This window comes from Gopherus flavomarginatus, chromosome 1 (assembly GCF_025201925.1).
Source record: "Gopherus flavomarginatus isolate rGopFla2 chromosome 1, rGopFla2.mat.asm, whole genome shotgun sequence".
Taxonomy (NCBI): Eukaryota; Metazoa; Chordata; order Testudines; family Testudinidae; genus Gopherus; species Gopherus flavomarginatus.
Window position 1 is genome coordinate 342,320,693 of NC_066617.1, and position 21,342 is coordinate 342,342,034.

At 42.4% G+C, this 21,342-nt stretch overlaps 1 protein-coding gene across 4 annotated transcripts in view; it reads right to left on the reverse strand.

The window, feature by feature from the left end:
• Positions 1-21,342, reverse strand: part of CNTN5 (contactin 5) — a 1,071,723-nt gene that overhangs the window by 751,153 nt on the left and 299,228 nt on the right. The window lies entirely within an intron of this gene.

A 21,342-nucleotide genomic window follows, 5' to 3' on the forward strand; every position in this document is an offset into this window, starting at 1 on the left:
GTGAGACCTCATCTGGAATACTGTGTGCAGTTCTGGTCTCCCATGTTTAAGAAGGATGAATTCAAACTGGAACAGGTATAGAGAAGGGCTACTAGGATGATCCGAGGAATGGAAAACCTGTCTTATGAAAGGAGACTCAAAGAGCTTGGCTTGTTTAGCCTAACCAAAAGAAGGTTGAGGGGGGATATGATTGCTCTTTATAAATATATCAGAGGGATAAATATTAGGGAGGGAGAGGAATTATTTAAGCTTAGTACCGATGTAGACACAAGAACAAATGGATATAAACTGGACACTAGGAAGTTTAGACTTGAAATTAGATGAAGGTTTTTAACCATTAGAGGAGTGAAATTCTGGAACAGCCTACCAAGGGGAGTAGTGGGGGCAAAAGACATATCTGGCTTTAATACTAAGCTTGATAAGTTTATGGAGGGGATGGTATGATGGGATAGCCTAATTTTGGCAATGAATTTGGCAACTGATCTTTGATTATCAGCAGGTAAGTATGCCCAATGGTCTGTGATGAGATGTTAGATGGGGTGGGATCTGAGTTACTACAGAGAATTCTTTCCTGGGTGCTGGCTGGTGAGTCTTGCCCACATGCTCAGGGTTTAATTGATTGCCATATTTGGAGTCAGGAAGGAATTTTCCTCCAGGGCAGATTGGCAGAGGCCCTGGATGTTTTTCACCTTCCTCTGCAGAATGGGGCACGAGTCACTTGCTGGAGGATTCTCTGCAGCTTGAGGTCTTCAAACCACAATTTGAGGACTTCAATAACTCAGACATAGGTTAGGGGTTTGTTACAGGAGTTGGGTGGGTGAGATTCTGTGGCCTGCATTGTGCAGGAGGTCAGACTAGATGACCATAATGGTCCCTTCTGACCTTAAAGTCTACGAGCCTATGATCTCTTCACCTCGGCTTCACTCTACAGCTGCCTCTCCTTACACTCTTCTCTCCACGCTCTGCTTTTCCTTTCCATTTAGCTCCTGATCACCTAACTATGCCCTGTCCTCCCAAAAAACATGGAACTAACATAACATTTGCCACATCACATTATTTGCTCTGCTTGTGTGTTAGATTCCTGCCCCTATCCTATGTCTGGCTTGTCTATTTAGACAGTACACTCTGTCACTGCCTGGTACAATGCAGCCCCAAGTTCAGCTGGCCCAAAGGCTCTGCCAAAATACATATGTTAAATAATAATACTCAGATATTATATGTTGGATATTTTGGTGTATTTTTTGAGAGCGGTATTTCTCTTCTTTTCCTAAAGTAGCTTTGGCCTTTTTTGGTGACCCCTTGCAGATAATATACAAGTACAACAGCTGCTGATTATTTTGGTTTCAAATACCTGGTTTAGGATACCCTACTCTAACCACATACCCTTGTGGCTTCGTGTAAGTTCCCTGGGCTAGGAAGAACCAATGCCACATCAATGAGTGTGAGACCCTTAGCTCAGGGCACAAGAAACTTAAGCACAATACCATAACAAAGGAGTTTCTCTGCCTCACACAGGCTACAGTTCCCAAAAGCTTTTCCTTCTCTCACCCCTTGCCCTGTCCCACGGAGTCCCGACAGGAGGCTTTCCGCTCCTTGGAGTTCTAATTCTCCAGGCCATCTGTCTGGGAGTCTTCTAGTAACGAGGATAATTCCTTTGTTCAAGGACCTGCTACAGAAGGCTATTTACTCCCTGTAGTTCCCTAGCTTAGCTGAGCACTTGCTGGCCTTTATAAGGACCAGCTGCTCTGCAGGTTATCATCTGACCCTTAGCCCCACAGCTTTAGCTGGGAGGCACATGGAATTGAGCCCATCTCTTAAAGGGGGCACTTCGTTGTGGGGAGAAGGATATGCTATTATCAGCACAGACACAGAAATCCTTTTGGAATAGTGCCAGATTACTTATCTGCCTTGAAAAACAAAAATCTGCTTAGTGTAATTTTTTATCTTGTCTTCTTACCCTATTATATATCTACACACATATACACACAAACACACATGTACTTTAATCTTGCTTCATTTTTAGTAACTGCCTTAGAAGAGATGGAACACGTGTTTTTGTTCAGTAATGAGCCACAAACTCCTTTCAGAAATAAACTTTTGTTGAAAAATTAAAACAAAAACAAGCAAGCATAAAAGAATAACCTTCAGCTCTGGCCTGAATGTCATCATCACTGGACACATTAATAGAAGAAGCCCACAGTTTGTAAAAGGTTGTCAGAAGATAGAAACATCTGCTGATCACCAATGTCTGCAGAAAGTGTTCTATACAGTAGGTCTCGGTAATTAGAATGAAACAATAAATCATGCTTTTCACTTTCACAGCCTAGTAAACCAAGAGTTGCAGAACATTTCACAAACATTTGTTAATACAGCCTCAACAGCTCAGCTGCAGACTCTACATTTCCCTCCTTCCCCCAGCCACAAGACTACTGGTGTTGTGGCGAGAAAAGGGAACTGAGGGGGGAAGGAGGTGGGGGAGCAGAGATCCACATACAGGCTATATGGCAAGAGTCTTGCTCTGCACTGCTGGGCAGTATCTCATGGCAGCATGCAAGCCTAGTATCCATGTTGACTTGGCTCACCACTTGCAGCTTTACTCTGTGACTCTCTGGGGAGGGTGGAGAGAAGGTGTCACAGAATGCTACGTGACAGTTAATGCAGCTGTACGTTTCTTTATCATAGCCTGTGATTTATCTCTGGGACAGTCTGGAAGTAGGATACTTCTTAGTGCAGTTTCTACCCTCCCACACAAACACTCCTGCCCCTGACACTTTTTCTTCACTACCTTGTGATCACACGCCTATTTGACAAAGTGGGAAAGGCAGCCTCAAGGAGGATGCAGGAAACTCACCGAGCTGCCTCACCCCTCCACAGGAACCCACTAACGTTGTCTGTGGATTCACTCCTCTCCACATCGTGCACCAGCTGGGAAGATACAGGCTGTGGGACACAACTCTCACAGTATCTAGATGCCTTTTAATTTCCCACAGTGGAGTGCTTTAGCCACTGGGCTATGAGACTTGCCTCTTGAAGCTGTTTCACAGTGTGTAAATAATCAAATAGTCATTGGGCCAAAGAGATTGAAACTGTGGGAGATGCAAGTTCATGTCCATGTGCTAATGATTAATTATTTGTACTCAGCAAAGCTGATTCAACTGGAGAGATTGGGACAGCCTCCCCACTGTATACCCCATAGACAAGTGGCTAGGGCAGCACTCCCTTACAATATAATGGGAGTTCAAATCCCTTCTCCACATTAGGTGAGGGGAGCAATTGAACCTCCATGTCCCACATCCCAGCTGAATGTCCTAACTAGAGGGCTAAAGCTTAACAGGGAGGATTCCCCTCTGGCCATTTTGTGAATCTGGCACTTGAAAATGCCCAGCAATAAAATGCTTCTGGTCAAATGAAACATTTTGTTAGGCCCCAAAATGGAGTTTTTCAATTCAACACTTTTTTTTTTTTTTTCAGAATTTGCAAGTCTGATTGAACCTAAATCAAATTTTATTTTTGGTTTTTCAGAACTGCCAGTGAAGTGAAAAAAAATCAGTTATTTGCATAGGTCTAGTTACACTTGCTTAAAATATTTTAGCATCCTATCTACTGATATCAAAAGTCTAGGAAAAATGCAGTAATCCTTTGAGAAAGTCTGGGACTGTAAGTGGGGTTCATGGCAAACATAAAGAGGCTACTGAATTCAATGTCTACTGAAATGTTTTCGTAATAAATGCCTAGTAAAATAATCAGTAGGTGGGGTGGGCCGGGGAGGGTGGAGAGAGGCTATTATGATCCAAAAAAACTAGTACGCCTTTGAATAAGGGTGCTTTGATAGCAATGTGCCCAAGCCACTACGTTTGGGTCTGGATTCACAGTTCCCCAAAGTTTGGCTTTAGATTCCTGGGTATGGATCAGAGCCACTTCTATTCTCAAGACAGACATTTTAACCAGTAACAGAAAAAAATATAAAGATAGACGTCTATAGATAGTAAGTATATTAAACTTTAATCAAGGTTCTGAATGTGCTCAGTTCTTCATCATGCTGCAATATAAATTCTATATCAAGGCTCCCTGAATATTGTGTCACACGAGTGCTGCATTTAGTAGCAACTGTTAATTTTGTGCTAGCCCAAGTGGAAAATGAGTCAGAGAACAGTTATCACTGAATTAGATATTAATATGAACAACACAATCAGTACTAGAATCGTTAATTCAATAAACTCTGGTGGTTTTTGCATTTTTTTTCTCTCTCCATAGATCACAGAGATGTGCAGCAAACTGGAAATTTCACAAGTCAGGTGCTGGAATCTGGTTGCCAAATTTACAGTCAGTGCGCTGCAAAAGCGATAGTTCTTCCTTTCTTCCTAGCTTCCAGGATAGGGCAAAGGATTCCAATGCCACACCCCTCCAATCATACTGCCTAATGGTTGATAACTTGCCCCTCACCTCCTTCAGCATGGTTTGACAGGAAGAGGTGGAGGCATCCTTTAATTTATTATTTCTTTTCACCATGTGCTCCAAATATCATATTTTTATGATCAATTATTAAGTATTATTATTTATTGGCTGCTCTAGAGCACTTTTCACCAGTAGATCTCAAAGCACTTTACAAAGGAGGTCAGTACCATTATCCTCATTTGTACACATGAGAAAACTGAGTCACAGAGAGATGAAGTGAGCTGCCCAAGGTTACCCAGAAGAACAATAGCACAGCTTAATGGAGGTGAAGTTTTTAATGAGCCTCTCCCTCAACCTACATGATCCAGTGACCTATGCAAGAGTTTGGTAGAGCAAAGGGACAGATTTTGGCAGGGCAAATTCTGGAGTGGGAGCTAATTGCCGGAGTTCTCTGCAGCTGCAGACACACTGATTCTAATTTGAATATATTAAGAATAAATTCTAATTAATTACATTAAATTTAATAAATAAACCTCAATGCTTGAATCTTAATCACATGATGTGGAAATGGTTACAGGTGACGTATTTTTTGGCTACTGTTGTCTGCTTCTCTGGGGTCAGCACAGTAGCCTCTGGATAACAAGCAATATAACACTGTATGCATGGTTTGGGATTTCGATCATCTAAATCACAAGCTAACAAATACAACCTTGTTACTATGGCTAGTCACACGTTTTTCTGTGCATCCTGTATCTTGTCAGAATCTTATCTCCCCTAAGCCCACTGTCAGGGAGCCAAACTCACTCTCTAATATAATAAAGAAGGGAGAGGGGGAAATCATGAGAGAGAAAGTTGGCTAGAGCTGCTATTACAGACTTCACTCCCACTGGATCTTAAAACTCTGTGACAGGGACGTGCTGCTGCACCTTTCTACTGAGAGAGCTGCCACTCCCGCCACCACTGCTGCTGCCGCTGTCAGTAAAATAACACCTCCTGAAAACCAGTGTGGTGTCATTGCTGGTTGCCAAAAGCTAATAATCATCTTGTGACAAACTCCTCTGAGGTAGGCTCCTGTTATAGCTGTTTCCTTCGATTTAGCTTAATTGAGGCAAGTACTTGTTTTCAACTCACGTTAATGGAATGTGGAGTTTTTTGTTTTGTTTTTTTTAAGACAGATGAGTTTTCGCAGATGTGTCACTTTGCAGTGGGAAAGTTAGGGATGTGACTAATGCAGTTTTTTTGATTCATCGGGTACCAAATAACATGGATCTGTATCCAACGGAAGCTGAATATGCATCCTGTTTACCAGGAGGTCTGGAGAATAGCCACAATCTAACGAACTGAGGCTAAATGCTAGTTCAGCTGTGTTGGCTCTGCTCAATTTTACTTACTTCAGTGTTTTCAGAGTGCACAGCTAAATAACAATGTAATAAATTCCAACTGTGCAATCCATTTGAACTGCTCAAAGTGCTTTATAAATATCAATGCAGTAAGAGTCAAAATTGAGACAGCCAAAGTTAGATCATGCCTTTGAAAATGTGATGATTTCCCAAAGCCAGGCAGTGAGTAACCATCAGAAACAGTAGTAGAATCAGGTCTCCTCCTTCCTTAACAAGCAACTACAAGAAAAGAGATGTAGAAATAAGAACCTCAGCATTCACAGCCCTTCCTACTAATAGAGAACAAAGTGTAACCACAGCATCTTATAATCAGAATCGAGGATACTGGAGTGCAGGGGCCCCCATGAGAATATAGTATTCTATAGTATTGTAACTTTTTTTAATGGAAGGGGCCCTCGAAATTGCTTTGCCCCAGGCCCCCTGAATCCTCTGGTCAGCCCTGCATCAAGCAGCTGGAACAGAACATTAAACAGTGAACTGGCACTTAGATGCCACGGTGATGAGCACATTAACTACAGATGGATTAAATCAGATAGCAGGTAGGCACAGTATCCATGGCATTTAAAGAGGGATTTTTTCTGTCTCCTGCCTTTCTAATCTTCTGTTTCCAAGTTGTGGGTACAAAGATCATAAAACAATAGGGGTTATTGTTTTTTTTCTTTTGTATTTACATGTGTGTAGTTACTGGAGTGTTTTGAATTGTGTTCTTTTGAATAAGGCTGTTTATTCATATTTCTTTTAAGCAATTGACCCTGTATTTGTCACCTTAATACAGAGAGACCATTTTTATGTATTTTTTTTTCTTTTTACATAAAGCTCTCTTTTTAAGACCTGTTGGAGTTTTTCTTTAGTGGGGAACTCCAGGGAATTGAGTCTGTAGCTCACCAGGGAATTGGTGGGAGGAAGAAGTCAGGGGGAAATCTGTGTGTGTTAGATTTACTAGCCTGACTTTGCATTCCCTCTGGGTGAAGGAGGGGGGTGTGGGGGGAGCTTGGCTCTCTCTCTCGGTACTTGTGTTTTCCTTGACTGGAAATAGGGAGGGTGGAGTCCCTCTGTTTAGATTCACAGAGCTTGCTTCTGTATCTCTCTCCAGAAACCCAGGGAGGGAACACCTGGAGGGGGGAAGGGAAATGGTTTATTCCCCTTTGTTGTGAGACTCAAGGAATTTGGGTCTTGGGGTCCCCAGGGAAGGTTTTTGGGGGGACCAGAGTGCCCCAAAACACTCTAATTTTTTGGGTGGTGGCAGCTTTACCAGGTCCAAGCTGGTAACTAAGCTTGGAGGTTTTCATGCTAAAACCCATATTTTGGACGCTAAGGTCCAAATCTGGGAATCTGTTATGACATTCCCTCACCCAGAGGGTATGCAAAGTCAGGCTTAGTAAATCTAACACAAAGAGATTTTCCCCCTGACTTCTTCCTCCCACCAATTCCCTGGTGAGCTACAGACTCAATTCCCTGGAGTTCCCCACTAAAGAAAAACTCCAACAGGTCTTAAAAAGAAAGCTTTATATAAAAAGAAAGAAAAAGACATTAAAAATAGGCTCTGCATCAAGTTGACAATATACAGGGTCAATTGCTTAAAAGAAAATGAATAAACAGCCTTATCCAAAAAGAATACAATTTAAAACATTCCAGCAACTACACACATGTAAATACAAAAGAAAACAATAGAAACCTATTGTCTTACTATCCTTGTACTTACAACTTGGAAACAGAAGATTAGAAAGCCAGGAGATAGAAAATCACTCTCAGAGCCGAGAGGGCACAGATACAAGACAAAGAACTCACACTCAAAACTTCCCTCCACCCAGATTTGAAAAAGTCTTGTTTCCTGATTGGTCCTCTGGTCAGTTGTTTGGTTCCCTGTGTTAACCCTTTACAGGAAAAAGAACATTAACCCTTAGCTATCTGTTTATGACAAGCATGGCAATAGTTAATACTGTTGCTCTTCTGCTGAGCAGTAGCAGATGTTTGGGGTTGTGTGTGCTGGCTCCCCAGCGGAGGAGAAATCAGTGATGTACAGTCTGGGTATATTCTAACTGTAACTTGCTTTATTTACATATACACCATTCCTGGAATGGAGGCAGTTACAAACAACATGCATGTAATCCCTTTCAGGAATCTCAGACCAACTTCAATGTCCAGTTCCCTGGGCAGCAACTCTGCTTCAAGAATTGACTCTTGTCAAAAATGAAGGCAGAGGGCAAAGTTTTCTGCTGCTTGCATAGCTCTTTCTACACAGAACGTTGCATAACAAACAAGGACATACCATACGTCTTCCCAAGATTAAGCATTTGCTCACACACTTAGGTCTACACTACCATGGTAAGCTGACCTAAGTTATGCTACTTCAGTTACATGAATAACGTAACTGAAGTCCATGTAGCTTAGGTCAACTTACTACGGTGTCTACACCATGCTGTGTCGATGGGAGATGCTGTCTTGCCAACTTACCTTACTCTTCTTGGGGACCTGAAGTACTAGAGTCAATGGGAGAACACTCTGCCATCAACTTAGTGGGTCTGCACCAGACCCACTGCTAAATCAACACAACTGCATCAATTACATGCCAATTTACCAATAAGCGTAGACATTGATAATGAACTATATTATATTATGGGTATTGTGACAAAGTTCCTCCTCTACCTTGGTGGGTCCTGCGCTTATTGGCAGATTTGCTCACCTCAGTGATCTCCCTCACAGTCTGGATCACCTCCTCCAGTGTCTGATCAGGAGTTGGCAGGTTTGGGGGGAACCTGGGCCCACCCTCTACTCCAGGTTCCAGCCCAGGGCCCTATGGATTTGCAGCTGTCTATAGTGCCTCTTGTAACAGCTGTGTGACAGCTACACCTCCCTGGGCTACTTTCCCAAGGCCTCCTCCAAACACCTTCTTTATCCTCACCACAGGACCTTCCTCCTGGTGTCTGATAACGCTTGTACTCCTTAGTCCTCCAGCAGCACCCCCTCAGCCTCAGCTCCTTGTGTCACTTGCTCCCAGCTCCTCACATGCACTTCCTCTTCTCTGGCTCCTCCCCATCTGACTGGAGAGAGCTCCTTTTAAAACCCAGGTGCCCTGATTAGCCCGCCTTGATTGGTTGCAGATGTTCTAATCAGCCTGTCTACCTTAATTGGTTCTAGCAAGTTCCTGACTACTCTAGTGCAGCCCCTTCTCTGGTCACTCAGGGAACAGAAAACTACTCACCCAGTGACCAGTATATTTGCCCTCTACCAGACTCCTGCACCCCACTGGTCTGGGTCTGTGACAGTATTTATTTGATAATTGATCATTGATAATGCTTCTATCATCATATTGGTGCACATTCATAAGAATAACAAATAATTAGCACTAAATCTTTCCCCAAACTTCAAATAAACATCGATGTCTTTTACGACCTAAGAAAAAGCAAAATTAAACAGATGCATCTTGTACCATGTCCTGCAAGTCACCAAACTCTGACCCCAAGAAGTCATACATTCCAGAGCAAAGGGCCCTCCACCAAAAACACTCTGCTGCCCTCTCCCAGGAATTCAACCCTGAGGACAGCAGGAGCATTCCAAACAAGCACAATTGTTGGAATGGGATGTAGGCAGTTTCTGGAAATAGCTGGTTCCCAGTCCATTCAGGTTAACATTGTTAAACAAACAAACAAGATATACAGTCTGTGCTGTATCCTAACACAGCTTTAGATTTTGGCTTTCAGTGTAAGGTACACTGAAATCTAAATAATAGTCTGCCTGGAAACTTAAAAATCACCTTTCTTTTTTTTTTTGCTAGGATACCACTTATGATAGGCTGACATTTCCCATAAGTGAGGATCATCTTTAGAGTATCTGGGCTGCTAACACAGAGCAGTATATCATGTTTAACAATTAACATCAATATTTATAACACTTTTATGTACAGCAAGTTGAATCACACTAAGAAATAGCGAAAAAAGCCACAGTAGATTCATTATGAGAGATAAACAGCAGCAGCAGGTCATCTGCTTAAAATTCAGATTGCAGCCCTTTTGAAAGGAAATGTTGCTTTAAGTAGCTTCTTGCTTTTAAACCAAAAGGCTCATGGTTCTTAAAATTTCATCCTGTTACTCTAGCCAGGCCAGTAAAATGTTCTTGTGGATTTTGGAAGGGTGGATATGGGGCACGGGAGACAATATGTTTATGTGATTCTTTCATTATTTTTCTATCTACTCTAACTAGTATTTCAAGTATTTGAGTATTGGATTTTGAGTCCTTTCAAGACCTAAAAGTTTAGCTATACCAGCTACCAATGAAAATATTGCAGAACGTGAAGAGTATTAGTTGCAAGAAGCTGGATTTAAAGTAGTTGCAGCAGACTGGGTGCTTACAGTTAATATACAAATATGCAAAACACCGATGAATCTCAAGGTGGACAACTGACTCCTTGTCAAACTTTCTATGAGTTCAGCCAGCTTGAGATCTTCTTTATATGTATCTGTGTCTCGTGGTGATCTATTTTAAAATGCTTCACTTACACATACACACTGTTACAAATATATTGCACATGGTGAGTATATTTCAATTTTTCTATGTATACAAACAACGACTTTATTACACCAGTTATATATGCACAAATCAAAAGCTGACAAGTGGAAAAGATATGTATAAAAATGTGAAAGGAACTTGGCTTTATGATGAACACACACATGACTGTATTTGGCATTAAGTTAGAATGTGCATGTAACGAGAACTCTTCCAGAAGCTGATATCCCCCTACTTGAAAACTTGAAACAGCAGAGACCAGAAAAATACCTAACTGTCATTATTCAGTGACTCCTGCAGAGAACCCTCATACAAACCCTGATTAAATATGAGTATCCTAGGAGAGTTCCTGAGAGACCTTACTACCCAACAGGTCCTTACTCCTGTGAGAAGTCCTATTGACTGCAAGGGTTTTAGAAACATCATCGAAGGTTAGTCAAGATCATCATACAGTGATAGCAGCTGTATATAGTATACAGATGTAGACAGCGAGAATAAGATACATTAGACTGAACCACCCATAAGGACTATACCTGATGCAGTGTCATTACTACAGCAACACACTGAGTAAACCACAATAATAATAGGAGATATACCAATCTCCTAGAACTGGAAGGGACCTTGAAGTCATTGAGTTCAGTCCCTTGCTTTCACTAGCAGGACTAAATACTGATTTTTGCCCTAGATCCCTAAGTGGCCCCCTCAAGGATTGAACTCACAGCCCTGGGATTAGCAGGCTAATGCTCAAACCACTGAGCTATCCCACCCCCCACTATCTAATTCTAGGGTAGGGTAGGCAACCTATGGCACGTGTGCTGAAGGTGACTGCAAGCTGATTTTCAGTGGCACTCACACTGCCCAGGTACTGCTTACGTTGACCTAACTTTGCAGTGTAGAGTAGGCCTTACTTTTGGGAAGTGGCTAAGCTCAGGTCCTACAAGACCTGTTACCAGGAACATGGTGCATATCTTTATTTAATAGACCAAAAAAAAATACATCCTAGTGCTTATAGTAGCTCAGACAGCTCTGTGCAATCAGCATCAGTACTGTGCTAAGGACAAGATGCACACTTGAGGGACTCTCTGTGAAACCAGTAGAAAATAGGCCCTCTAACAGTTTATGGAATCAGATCTTTGTATCTGTGGCTGCAATAATAATTTGTAAATGTTAGATCAGGGGTACGCAACCTATGGCACACATTCCAAATGCGGCACACAAGCTGATTTTCAATGGCACTCACACTGCCGGGTCCTAGCCACCGGTCCAGGGGGCTCTGCATTTTAATTTAATTTTAAATGAATCTTCTTAAACATTTTAAAAACCTTATTTACTTTACATACAACACTAGTTTAGTTATATATTATAGACTTAGAGAAAGAGAGAGTCTAAAAACATTAAAATGTATTACTGGCGCTCGAAACCTTAAATTAGAGTGAGGCTATGTCTAGACTACCCACCGTATCGGTGGGTTAAAATCAATTGCTCGGGGATCTATATAGCGCGTCTCATCTAGACGCGATATATCGATCCCCGAGCTCGCTTATATCGATTCCGGAACTCCACCAACCCCAACAGAGTTGCGGAATCGACAGGGGGAGCCGCGGACATCAATCCCGCACGGTGAGGACGGGTGAGTAATCCGATCTTAGATATTCAACTTCAGCTACGTTATTCACGTAGCTGAAGTTGCGTATCTAAGATCGATTTCCCCCCGTAGTGTAGACCAGCCCTGAATAAATGAAGACTTGGTACACCACTTCTGAAAGGTTGCTAACCCCTGATCTAACTCCTGAAGTAATTAAATCACCACAGAGAAGAATGATTGAACAAGTCCATAGTCATACTGAGATAACATTTTGCCCTGCTTTCCTCTATTTCAGAAGACATATTAACCATAGAGGTATTTTTTCTGTTTGTCTCTTTATTGTACTTTAATGTTACGCTAAATATTTGTGAAGTTAAATGAATTTCAAGTCAAATAACTTTCTAAAACAGAGAGAAATGGATTTTGATTTTTTAAATACATTCTAAATTTCCTGCTTAGATAATTCTATCTATCTGAGTACAACTCTTCCATTGGAATATCATTACAGCCAAGCAAGTTCTGCCCCTGGAAGGAATTTCAGACAGACCAGTAGTATTATATGAATGAAAACAGGTGTTGAAAATTACATGGTATAAAGCTACAACATTTTCTGTGACTTTTTAATTCATATATAGTTGCTTTTTCATTACCTCCTGTGCTTACATAAATAAAAGGAATTGGAATAGCGGTTCAGTATTAAATACCTCTTCAGAGATCTAACTTAAAAGGTGTCAGATTTAGCTTATACTTCTTGTTTTGACCAAGCCAGTTGTGACTTGACGGAGTACCATGAGACAGGCTTGTTGTGATGTTACATCTATTTATCGTCTCTCATTTCACTCTGCCAATGGTTAGATAAATCCTCTGAATTTACAACTCATCCCGTTTCTTAGACTACAGGATAAAGGAAGCAGTAGAGCAGATTCTAGTGCTTTCTCATTTAAATATCAGTAAATCTGAGATATACAGCAAATATCTCACCTCTAAGTTCAGGGCTGCATTAATTACTATTGATTATGTATGTCTCACAGTAGTATTCCAAGATTTCTTGCTTTGTACAAGCAATAACTGTCTTGATTTATTTTTAATGGAAACCAAATTGTTAATACAGTGGTATGGTTGTGACTTTAAACTGTGCTATGAATCGTAACTTTTGCATTCCTTGGCTTTATGCTTGAATATGCAGATTGACTATTATATTTTTTTAGTTTGTTTTTAAAATTATTACCTTTTTTAAGCTTTAAAAATAAATAATGGCCAAAGTTCCATACACTTCAATGGGAAGAAGATTGGCTTGTAAAGGGATAAAATATAGTATACTGTTTTGCAACTGGAAAGTGTTGCCAATTCTCACCAATTTATCGCAAGTCTTATCATATTTATTGAAGAGACAGGTTGTCATAAACAGATAGCTAAGGGTTAATGTCTCTTTCACCTGAAGCACCTGACCAGAGGACCAATCAGAAAACCGGATTTTTTCAACTCTGGGTGGAGGGAAGGTTGTGTCTGAGTCTTTTGTCTGTCTGCCTGCTTTCTCTGAGCTTTGGAGAAGTAGTTTCTACTTTCTAGTCTTCTGTTTCTAAGTGTAAGGACAAAGAGATCAGATAGTAAGTTCTATGGTTTCTTTTCTTTGGTATTTGCATGAATATAAGTGCTGGAGTGCTTTGATTTGTATTCTTTTTGAATAAGGCTGTTTATTCAATATTCTTTTAAGCAATTGACCCTGTATTGTATCATCTTAATACAGAGAGACTATTTGTATGTATTTTTCTTTCTTTTTATATAAAGCTTTCCTTTAAGACCTGTTGGAGTTTTTCTTTACTTCAGGGAAATTGAGTCTGTACTCACCAGGGAATTGGTGGGAGGAAGAAATCAAGGGGAGATCTGTGTGTTGGATTGCTAGCCTGATTTTGCATTCCCTCTGGGGGAATAGGAAAGTACTTTTTGTTTCCAGGATTGGGAACAGAGAGGGGGAGTCTCTCTGTGTAGTTTCACAGAGCTTGTGTCTGTGTATCTCTCCAGGAGCACCTGGAGGGGGGAAGGGAAAAAGGATTATTTCCCTTTGTTGTGAGACTCAAGGGATTTGGGTCTTGGGGTCCCCAGGGAAGGTTTTTCAGAGGGACCAGAGTGCCCCAAAACACTCTAATTTTTTGGGTGGTGGCAGCAAGTACCAGGTCCAAGCTGGTAACTAAGCTTGGAGGTTTTCATGCTAACCCCCATATTTTGGACGCTAAGGTCCAAATCTGGGACTAAGGTTATGATACAGGTGGGTGAGGTAAAATTTTTATTGGACTCTGTTGGTGAGAGAGAGAAGCTTTCGACATCCAAAGAAGAGCTCTGTATAGCTCGAAAGCTTGCCTCTCTCACCAACAGAAGTTGGTCCAATAAAAGATATTATCTCACCCACCTTTTCTCTCTAATATCCTGGGGCCCAGATGACTGCAACAATAATCCCTAGAACAATGGAAGATATTTATTGAAGTCTTTTAAAACTTTAGGTCTTTGATTTTAGAATCTCAGCTTTCATTTTCTTTAAAGAGAGTTTCTGGTCCTCCAGGTTGCAGAGAAAAGGCTCAAAATGTAAACCAAATGTACCCTAAAGGCCCATAAAAGTCAAATAAAAATAATTCATTTTTTTAAAAAAATGCATGAATTCTAAATCAATCTATTGATTTTGGGGGACTGATTTATGATCATGGAATACTTACCTGATTTTGGAATTCTAATACTAGCAATAATAAATCACAGCAAATTAAGTTTCAGAACCAAGACAGGAACTCAATTTCCCCACCCTACTTATCAGTTCTCATTCAGTATTGAAAAGTTGACTCCTGCCTCTGATTGGCCCATGATACCAGTTTCTATTGCCCACTTGTTAAATTTTCAAGCAAGCGCCTTCATATTGTCTCCCATGTTGCCCCTCATCCTTGAAAGGAGCTCCCCATGAACACCTACAAAGCTATTTCTGTTCTCCTTTAAATGCATCTTTTTAAGCGATCACTACAAAGAAATTGCCAATGGTGTACTGGTACCACTGCCTATCATACTGAACAATATTGTCTCATTGTTTCTTTGTACTCATCCACCTATAGGTGTCTGCTGTATCTTGTATTATAATTAGATTGTAAACTCTTTAGGGCTGGGACCATCTTTTTGTTGTGTTTTTTCAGCACCTAGCACAATGCGGTTTTGGTCCTTGACTAGGGCTCAAAGGTGCTACGTTAATATAAAAAAAGAAATAGTAAGAGTCCCTTTGGCCACAGTACATCACTGCCATATCACTAAGCTCCTCTGTTGCACCATTAAACCCGCTGAAAATTTTGGCTAATAATGTTTGTGTCCTGTCTTTTCAGCTGTCAGTCTCAAACCATTTTACAAACGTGAGTTGCTGGAAAGGCATTGTTATCTCCATTTTATGGTTATTCCAAACAAAAGGATTTGATTATGCTATTTGTTTGAGATCCTCTGTAGCCTAGTTAATAAAACATTAGGTATGTGTCATTTTAGACCAGGGTTTTTGCTCATAGCTCTGCCACATACTTCCTATGTAACCTCTGAGAAGTCACTCAAACTCTCTGTTCTTTGCCAATACCAGGGGGATAACAGACCCGTGTACATTACTTGGGACAAAGATGTAACTTCGTTGGGGGGTGGTGATACAGGAGTTCCTGTAGTTTCTTTTCATTTTGGGGCCAGTTTGGAACATGGCAATTAAATTATTTTCTGTCACCATGCTTTTGATCTGTGGGCTTCAATGGTAGAGAATGGCATGTATTTTCTAATAATGACAATTGCTTAAACTTTTCATTATTCCCACCCTTTCATTCAGCAGCGTTTACATCTTCCTACTTTTCAAGTGTTGTGGTGTGACGTGATTACCTCTCTAAAGGAATACAAGAAACATTAGAACCTGCAAACATTTAAAAATAGAGACTTTTTAAAGTCTTTTTAATCTCAGAAAGTACTTGGCTCAATTTCATCACAGTTTTCATGGTGTGTTCTAGCTGTCAATGAGATGTAGCCCTATACATTTTATAGAATATTTATAAGAAGGATTTTTTTTCCATTACTGATTCATTAAAATCTAGCATAGAATGGAACCATGGTTACTATGGAGTTACTATATAAATCTACCACCTCTACATAGAAAGCCAAACAAATACACTTGCAGAATTCCAACTGGAACTCTGTTCTGATATCTACAAAAATAGCTCTCTGCCATGTGAATTAAATGAAGAACTCTGTTAAGTATTACCTTATTTTTATTTTTTTTTTCTAAGCCTCTGCCAAACAATAGAGGGCAACATACTCCCACACACACTGCTCTCACTGAAGGAAAGAATTTATCAGATGAACAAATGAAGAAACTCCCACATAAATTATTAATAATTCTATTTAAAAAATTGACATTCATGATAGAAGGATCAGACACTAGAAAAAACTGCTAATAAACTTTGCTGAATCCCTTTTTTTTCCTTCAAATTTAGCAGGGACATAAATTTTCAAAGAAATGTATCTATGTGGAAAATGTGAACAGTTAGTAACAAATCATTTTGAGCCTAGAGGAAGACACAGAAACATTAAGATAAGCTCAGCAATTCAAATCTAGGTGAAACCTTAATGATCTGTAACTCATAAGATTTGGTTAATTTTCTTCACCCTTTGCAAAAGCTTTGCCTTTGACAGTAAATCTGACAATTTTTAGGCCAAATGAATTTTCCAAAGGGCTGCTATTATGGAGTTTTAGAATGTAAGCTAGTGAAACCTTAACTATAGAGCAGCTACTGCCTCTCCATACCAATAATGAAACCTTTTAACTATGACATCTATTCTTTGTATATTATATATTGTATATAAAGCAATCTTTCCCTTCCCATCTTTTGAAAAGCCTTGAACCAGAACTGATTGCCAGATAACATAAGTGCACTATTTCCTTATCTGTACTATTCAAGCTGATGTGGAGTCAGCTAATGAAGTTGATTCCTAAAGCATTTTAATGTCCCTTACCGTCTGTAAAAATAGACTAGAGATCCTTCTTGGAATTTGTGCATTCAAATAAAATCTCTGCTAAAGAAAAGCCTGTGGACATTCTTATACACTGAGGTTAATACAACGTTGTGAAATTGGGACTTCTCTCCAAGAAACACACTCTAAAAGACAATTTCCCTCTACCCAAAACCAAAACAAGTCACTGAAACAAAGAGAAATGCCATTTCAGTGCAATTCCCAAGAATTCTAAGTCAAGAACAGCTGTGAAAATTGAAATGCAGGTGCTGAGTTCAGGAAAAACAAGAATCCTTTGGGGCTGGGGCTATGTTGTAGGGCTTGTCGACATGGCCCTATAGTTCGGATAAAAGGGTGTAAATTGCAATGCGCAACAAAGTGCTTCACTGTAAATCCCCCATATAGATGCTGCTAGCGCAAACTAAAAGGTACCTAATTTACGTCGCCTACAGGACTATGTTAATGCAAAGTACCTTTCAGTTTGCACTGGCAGCAGCCACACTGGGGAGTTACTGTGCAGCACTTCAATGTGCACTGCAATTCATACCCCCTCAGTCTGTACTACAAGGCCATGTAGACAAGCACTTTGGTTCTTGGCTCTGACACAGGTTCCCTGGGTGACCCTGGGCAAATCACGTGGGGCCAGATAATTAAATGTTCATCATCACCCGCAACTGGAGCCAGATTTTAAGCAGAGCTCAACCGCACTTATGGCCACTTTTCTAGAGCGCAACACCCACCCTGCCCTTTTTCGAAAATCTGGTGATTTATTTGAGTGCTTAAATGGAAGCTGGGCAATTTTTGAAAGTCCAGTCATTAATTCCTCTGGGCCTTAGGGCTTGGCTACACTGGAGAGTTGCAGCGCTGGTGATGGGGTTACAGCGCTGCAACTCACTCTGTGTCCACACTTGCAAAGCACAGCCAGCGCTGCAACTCCCTGGTTGCAGCGCTGGCTGTACATCTGGTCTGCTTGGGGTGTAGCGATTCCGGCGCTGGTGATGCAGCGCTGCTCATCAAGTGTGGCCACCAAAAGCGCTTTTATTGGCCTCCAGGGTATTAGGAGGTATCCCAGCATACCTTTTCAGCCACTCTGCTCATCGTTTCGCACTCCACTGCCCTGGGCTCAGGTGACCAGCCCTTTAAATGCCCCGGGAATTTTAAAAATCCCCTTCCTGTTTGCTCAGCCAGGTGTGGAGTGTAATCAATCAATCACTGACCATGCCCCCACGCCCCAAACGAGCCCCAGCATGGAACACTTCCGAGCTGCAGGACCTCATCAGTGTTTGGGGTGAGGAAGCTGTGCAGTCACAGCTGCGCTCCAGCCGTAGAAATTATGATACCTATGGGCAGATATCAAAGTCCTTGCTGCAAAGGGGCCATGAACAGGACGCGTTGCAGTGCAGGGTTAAAGTAAAGGAGCTACGGAGTGCCTATTGCAAAGCCCGTGAGGGAAACCGCCGCTCAGGAGCTACCCCCACGACCTGCCGTTTTTACAAGGAGCTGGATGCTATACTTGGGTATGACCCCACTGCCAATCCGAGGACCACGATGGAGAGTTCAGAGCAGGGAGAAGAGGGGGAGGGTGTAGAGGAAAGCGAGAGTGAGGCTACTGGGGTGGAGGGAGACACCCCGGAGTCCCAGGAGGCATGCAACCAGGAGCTCTTCTCAAGCCAGGAGGAAGCTAGCCAGTCGCAGCAGCTGGAACTTGTTGGTGAAGAAGAAGCAGAGGAGCGGGTTCCTGGTAAGCAGCTTTTATTTTAAGGATGGAAATGTTTTGGGAGAGAAGGGGGGGGGGTTATGGCTGCCTGCATGCATGGCTAGATGTGGAATAGCCCATTGATTTTATCTATCACGTCTCGGTAATCGGCCTCGGTAATCTCTTCAAAAGTTTCAGCCAGAGCGTGGGCAATGCGCTTGCGCAAGTTTATAGGGAGAGCCACCGTGGTCCTTGTCCCAGTCAGGCTAACGTGTCCGCGCCACCGTGCCGTGAGGGGTGGGGGGACCATTGCTGCACACAGGCAAGCTGCATAGGGACCAGGGTAGAATCCACATTGCTGTAGAAGACCCTCCCGCTCTTCCCAGGTAACACGCAGCAGTGCTATATCTGGCAGTAGAAAATCCTGTTGAAAATGTAGGGATATTGTTCAGTGCAGGTCCCCCACAGCTGCTCTCTGCTTTCCCCAATGCACAGAAACCCCAGTGAGCCCTGACTCAAGCAGCTCCCCTTCCCAGGTGAGTCGCGGAAGAAACACTCACCCCAGTACACACCATGTCTTCGCTGTTGTGGCCTCTCTGTGCTATGTTTGCTATGTGTAAATGATGCTACAAATAGTCTACAAACTCCTTCACTGTGATAATAAATAATGCAGCCTCTGTATTAAATGTTTCTATTTCTGTTTTTTTAAGTGTCCTTGAATCCTCTGGCCCTATCACAGCCTACTGAAAAATTACAGAACTTGAGGCAGAAACCAAGGAAAAGCAAAGAAGATTTGGTGAAAGCAGTTATGAATCAGTATGCCAGAGAGAGTAAGAGGCTGCAGGACTGGAGAGAGAAAATGCATCAGTGGAGGGAAACACAAAGCAGGAGAAAGGAATTGGCTACCAAGAAAAGCACAAAGCAGCTGATAAGCCTCCTGGCGCGCCAAATGGACGGTATGCAGTCTCTCGTAGCCATGCAGGCAGATCAGTACCATGCTAACCCCCGCCCCACAAAGCTCTCTCCCTTGTGCCCCAGTGTTTGCTCAAAACACCTTTCTCCAGCAGCCTGGTTCTTACCACCACCAGCTGCCCCCAACACCTGTACGTTCACCTACCAGCCCTGAGAACTATGACCCTTACCCTATGCACTCAACCCCCATCACCATGCAGCATATTAATCCTGAAGTGCAGCAGGTATTGCACAGCAATCCAGGCAGGACATATTCAAACCTCTGAATGTACAGTCCAGCACCCTACCCCTCTGCCCTTTTATGTACTGTATTTTGAATAAATGATTTCTTGGCTTTTAAAACATTTTTTATTATTGCAGAAAGTGAGAAATACTGTACCCCAAGGGAAAAACAGGCACAGTAAATCATTGTAACTACTGCTCTTCACACCCGTGCAAGGCACCAAATATTACTGTTGGCTTTCAGCCTCAAATTGCTCCCTTAAGGCATCCCTAATCCTTGAAGCCCTGTGCTGGGCCTCTCTAGTAGCCCTGCTCTCTGGCTGTGCAAATTCAGCCTCTAGGCATCGAACCTCGGAGGTCCATTCCTCACTGAATGTTTCACCTTTCCCTTCACAAATATTATGGAGGGTACAGCACGTGGATATAACAGCGGGGATGCTGCTTTCCCCCAAGTCTAGCTTCCCATAAAGACATCTCCAGCGTCACTTTAAACGGCCGAAAACACACTCCACAGTCATTCTGCACCGGCTCAGCCTGTAGTTGAACCAGTTCTTGTTCCTGTCAAGCTTCCCTGTATACGGTTTCATGAGCCATGTCATTAATGGGTAAGTGGGGTCTCCAAGGATAACAATGGGCATTTCGACGTCCCCTACTGTGATCTTGCGGTCTGGGAAAAAAGTCCCAGCCTGTAGCTTCCTGAACAGGGCACTCTTCCGAAAGATGCGTGCAGCATGCACCTTTCCAGGCCATCCTGTGTAAATGTCAGTGAAACGCCCACGGTGATCCACAAATGCTTGGAGAACCACAGAGAAATACCCCTTGCGATTAATGTACTCGGATGCCAGGTGGAGTGGTGCCAGAATAGGAATATGCGTCCCATCTATCGCCCCTCCACAGTTAGGGAAACCCATTTGTGCAAAGCCATCCACAATGTCCTGCACGTTCCCCAGAGTCACGGTTCTTCTTAGCATGATGCGATTAATGGCCCTGCAAACTTGCATCAACACTATTCCAACGGTCGACTTTCCCACTCCAAACTGCTTTGCGACTGATCTGTAGCTGTCTGGAGTTGCCAGCTTCCAGACTGCAATAGCCACCCGCTTCTCCACTGGCAGGGCAGCTCTCAATCTCGTGTCCTTACGCAGCAGGGTGGGGGCGAGCTCCTCACACAGTCCCATGAAAGTGGCTTTTCTCATCAGAAAGTTCTGCAGCCACTGCTCGTCATCCCAGACTTGCAGGGCGATGTGATCCCACCACTCAGTGCTTGTTTCCCGAGCCCAAAGGCGGCGTTCCACGGTGCTGAGCACGTCCGTTACTGCCACAAGCAATTTAGTATCTTGCGCATCAGGCGAATCAATATCATCGTCTGACTCCTCACTGTCACTTTGGAGCTGAAGGAATAGCTCAACTGCCAAACGTGATGTGCTGGCAACATTCATCAGCAAGGTCCTCAGCAGCTCGGCCTCCATTTCTAACAGAAATCGCACTGCAGACTCACAATGGCGCCAAACTGCTGGGATGTGTAGTGATGTATCACGGGGCGTTGGGACAGGAAGCAGAATGAC